Here is a 5,453-nt window from a genome sequence, read left to right on the forward strand (position 1 = left end):
GCTTGAGGCAGAAGAAGCAAAGAGAGCCCTTAGTGCCAGGCCCAGAATCCCTGACTCTGGACTACAGCACTTCTGGCACAGATGAAGGATGACCACTGTGATCCTCCACAGCTCCAGGACTGCAGGCTTTTACATTTCCATTGAAATCCTACTATTTCCTGCCTGCAGCCCCTCACACAGCTGGATTCCTTCACCCCAAGGCTCTGCAAGTGCCTGAGCTATTGCTTAGAAGTTACTTCAACACCAAACCTTGCTTCACACATTCCCACTGATATAAGGGGTTGTGGTGGGCACCATGTTGAAAGCCCCAAGAGCAAAAGCACCCAGTCAAACCCAGGGAGCAGCAGAGCTTCCCTCACCCTGCCCCTGGAAAGTATCCTACACCACTTACCAATCTGGTTCCTAGAGAAGCAAAACCAAGAGTTTCTCCTGCTCTGACACACTAAGCAGCACTGCAGGCATTACCATGGAAGGGCCGCAAGGAGCACAGGTCCCTGAGCAGCACTTCACAGCCCCACATGAGGACTAATCTTGCCAAGGACCCATCTTGCTGCAGACACAGCTGCTTTCCTTCCAGTGTGCCAGGGCACAGTGACACATCATGAAGACTGGGAAAACACTCAGTTCAGAGTAAATTAAACTACAAAAATCCCGTCATATTTAAAACATTCAGAGGCCCTGCCAAGCACATCCCTTGCCAAGCTTTTGCAAAAACATTGCTGGTCTTAAAGGCAGTCAAGCCAAGGAGGGGGGTAAGTCTTCTCCCAAAGCCTTGGCTGGGCACAGCTGTTGTCTGTCTTGCACTGCACACTTGGTTTCCTGGAGGTCCAACCATGTGAGCTTGACTTTATGTACCTGGGTGGGGGGCACCTGCCTGTGTACAGCTGCTTTGGTGGTAGATCCTAAAGATTTGGGTGCATTTGTGCATCAGTGCCTGTTTCCATAGCTTTGCATGCACCTCTGACTTCCACACGTGTGGGGACAGCACGTGCAGAGCAGGGGCCATCCCCTGCAGCATGAACTCTGCTTCCCAGAACTGAGGGTGTCATCTGGGAGATCCCCTTCTCACACAACAAAACACAGGGTGAGAGTAGGCACGGAAACCTGTCCTAGAGGATGTACACATCCAGGCTTTGAGACCATGAATATTTATGCTAATTTAGGGCATATTTTCCCAGTCACTTCACCCTCTGAGAGCAGAGGCATAGCTGTTGGATTGTATCACAGCCAAGCACCACATTTGGAGCAGGTTTACACCAGCCTGACCCAGGGAGATGAGCAGGGGCTGCTGTTCCCTTACAGCCCTTTCCATGCTCCTGGACTGGTGCAACAGAAGCAGCTCAGGCTCAAGACACAACACAGCCCCACACATGGGCAGACCTGACCCAAAACTACAGGACCAGTGGCTCTCTGCTCTGACACTGAGCTACCCAAAAGGGTTGTGTAATTTGTGGGGCCCAGAGGTTTCACCTGTACCCCAAGGATCAGAGCCCCTCTTAGCTGAACTGTACATAGATTATCTTTATTACAGGACTGTTATGTTTGCACAGTTTAGTGATTTAATATCAGTTTAAAGCCTTCACTGTGAGAAACACTGTTTGAAGTCATGCTCACTTTTCTGCCTCAGCTTGCCAAGACTGTAAAATGTTTATTGCTAATGGTGGAAAAGCTTAAAGAAGCCAAGATAACTTTCCCAGGCTGGGTATTAAGACTGTTTGGATAAGTAAATGAGTGAAAACTATTACATAGGCTTCATTAAATATCAACCAACACCAACAGCCATTCATTTATAACACAACGGCAGGAGTAGAGCTGAGAAAGGTACGTATCACGTGTGATAGGAGAGATGGACATGAGAAGGGCTGGATTCCCCACAGGGCTCCAGGTGTGACTCTCAAGGTCAGGCAGCACAAGCCCTGATTGAAGCTCCTTCAAAACACTGTAGATTTGGAGCTGATGAAGTGGCAGAGCTGGTGCAGTTCATCTCCTCCTGGCTGGAGAGGGTTGCATGCATGTGGTGTAGTATGTCCTCCCTCCTGCAGCTGTGGGTGAGGACAAAACTCTCCAGCTAGGGGAGGACTGTCACTGCCTGGATGTTTGTTTTCAGTTTTTAGCTTTTACTTCCTTATAGCCACATTCTGCCTTTCCTGGTTTCTAGTCACAGGATGCCAACACCAGTTAGAGTCAATTACATAAACTCTTGCTACCATTCATGTGATTTTATGTGCCAGTACTTTACAACTCCCCCACAACTTGGCTTGGTGCTTGGACCTCTCATTTTCATTCACCACCTACCACTCCCCTCGAGTTCAACATTCCCCACATAAGGAAAACTGAGGTAAGGTAGTCACTTCATTGGTGGTCCACCCCAAAATCACATTTCACCACCAGCACTTCTTCACTTTGCAGTATTCTCACTTCTACATTCCCTCCTTGCTCCCTCTTACCTGCTTGAAACTCTTGCTCTTATCTTCACATCTTTTTTCACACCTCTCAGTGCAGTTGCTGGGGATTCTCACATGTTTCCTTGCCCTTCTTTTTTCCCAAAACAGAGCTTCCTTCACACATCACTCCTTTCAAACATCCCTGCTTACTCCTGACACCCTGTTCCAGCAACTATTAACCAGTCAGCTCTGGAATCATCACATCCCTGATGTATTTTCCTCCCTTGTTTGAGAGGTGCAAATTCCAACCAGGTTTTGCAACCCACAGCATAAATTCCTCTTTGCAGCTCCAGTATTTCCTAGCTCTTTGGTGTTTTTAAGCCTTTTCTCCCATCAGCCCTGCCTCCCTGCTCATTTCAGCAATTAGCTGGATCAGGTGCACCTGGGAATCTCCCACATCCCTTCAGCTGTGAGGCCACAGACCTGCCTTCCCAATACATGGCTCCTGCCCAGACACAGCTGCCTCCAAACTATGTTTGCAGTTGCCATTTTGAGGCCTTACCTCTGTCCTGGGACTCCTGAATGCTTTTCCCATGCTTGTGCTGCAGGTCTCTGTGCCCAGGAACTGCACAAATGAAAAAAGGACCAAAGTAAAGTCTCTTGTCCTCCTGAGGTCCCTTCCAACCTCATCTGTCCCATAATCTACTGGAAAGGGCATGGAGCAACTTCATGAACAGTTCTAATTAACACAGATCCAAACGGATCTCAGTTTAGGCACCAGTTTGCCCGGTTGCACCCAGCTCTGAGCTAGCTTGACCCAAAAAAGGGGTGGACTGCAACATCAGCATGGAGTTGAACCAATGTACTCCCCTTCTCTGCAATGTCTGTGCAGATAAACACCTGTGGCACACTCAGCTTGCTGCCATGCTGGCATATCTCTTGCCAGGCACACTGTCACCGAAATGTTTTCCACTTTGGAAGGATGAAGCCTTGGAAGAGAAATAAATCAGAGCTGAATCTCAGATGCTCCAGAAAGGCCTTGTTTACCACTGCAGGCTCCTGGGGTTCCCACTCCTTGAACGACTGTCTTTGACTCCCTCTCCTGGCTGAAAACACGGGTTACAGCCATAAGGATGGAGGAGAACCCAACCTGCCCACAGCGACCCTCAGCCGGGGACAGTCCCCAAGAAGACACTGAGCCCGTTTTGCAGTCTCATTCTGTGTCCATGAGTTAAACGAGTCATTTCTCATAGAATCACAGAATGTCTTGGGTTGGAAGGGACCTCTAAAGGCCATCTAGTCCAACCCCCCTACAATAAGCAGGGACATCTCACACTAGAACAGATTGCTCAGAGCCCCATCAAGCCTGACCTTGAATGTCTCCAGGGATGGGACCTCCATCACCTCTCTAGGGAATGTGTTCCAGTGATCCACAACCTTCATAGTAAAGAACTTTTTCCTCACATCCAGCTCTTCCTCAGCCTTCCTACAGGGACCTCTAAAGGCCATCTAGTCCAACCCCCCTACAATAAGCAGGGACATCTCACACTAGAACAGATTGCTCAGAGCCCCATCAAGCCTGACCTTGAATGTCTCCAGGGATGGGACCTCCATCACCTCTCTAGGGAATGTGTTCCAGTGATCCACAACCTTCATAGTAAAGAACTTTTTCCTCACGTCCAGCTCTTCCTCAGCCTTCCTACAGGCCCCTTTCAGGTATTGGAATGTTACTACACAGTCCCCCCGGAGCCTTTTCTTCTGCAGGCTGAACAACCCCAACTCAGCCTGTCCTCATCAGAGAGCTGCTCTAGTCCTCTCTGATCATTTTTGTTGCTCTACTCCGGACACGCTCAAACAGGTCTAGATCCTTCTTGTGTTGGGGACTCCAGAGCTGGACACAGCACTCCAGGTGGTCTCAGCAGAGACCACCTCTCTCAATCTGCTGGGCACTCTTCTTTTGATGCAGCCCAGGATGAGGTTAGCCCTCTGGGCTGCAAGTGTACATTGGTGGCTCTTGCCATCTCTTGCACTCTATGGAAAGCATCCTTAGAGATCTGCCAGCTCTGTTCTGCTCCCTTGTCCCTGAGGGCCATTTCCCATGGGATTCTACTTACCAACTCCTTGAAGAGCTGGAAGTTTGTTTTACTAAAATTTAGAGTCCTGACTATGGTTCTCATCTGCCTCTTACCCCTTAGGACAGTGAAATGCACTAGTACACAATGACTGCAGCCCAGGCTGCCTTCAGCTTCAACATCTGCCTTCAACATCTCTGAGGAGTTCGCTTGCGTTTGCGTCCGTCGGGTCCAGTAACAATCCCCTCCAGCAGGGCTGTCAGTTTCTTGTCTTAAGAAGTTGTCATTATTCCCCCGAGGCATCTCATGGCTGCTCCCCTGCTGCCTCCTGCTCGCTCAGGCTGCCCTGGCTCATCTCTGCAAGACCCTGCCTGTGCTGCAGCACACAGCACGCTTGTTTCATGCAGAGCTCAGGCACCACCGGCTGAACTCCTGCGGGATGTGACTTTCTGTCCTCTCAAAAACCCAACCAAACCAAATCAGGGAAAAAATCCTCCCTGCAGCAGCACTGAGCCCCTCGGTCAGCACCCAAGCCCTGCCTACAGCCGGCACATCTCTTGGGCCCTGCTCGCATGCCACGTTTGCCTGACCCCGCTCTGAGGCTCCTGGAGCTCTGACCAGGTCCTTACGGAGCTTCTGTGCCTTTTGGCTGCCCGGGATGGGGGTGCTGGGGCCCCTTTCCCAGCTTCCTCTTCTCTTCCCCACCTGGCCGGGCCGCAGGCGGGGAGCAAGGCCTGGCCCTGAGGATACACTGGGGCCACCCCAGGAAAAACTTCATATATATCTAATATATATATACTTGTACCTTTGCGGCTCACGGCTGCAGGCACCGCGGCACTGAAGGGTGGCCCTTCAGCAGGCCCTTCCCTCATACAGAGAAAACCAGGGACACCCGCAACTTTGGGCCCCGGGCCGAGCCCTGCCCGTGCTGCGCGGGCCTCGGGGCTGCGGGGAGAGCCCGGGGCCCTTCCTTCCCTCCAGCCCAGGGCCCTTCCCT

Source organism: Chaetura pelagica, unplaced genomic scaffold, assembly GCF_000747805.2.
Source record: "Chaetura pelagica isolate M959 unplaced genomic scaffold, ChaPel_1.0 scaffold275, whole genome shotgun sequence".
NCBI lineage: Eukaryota > Metazoa > Chordata > Aves > Apodiformes > Apodidae > Chaetura > Chaetura pelagica.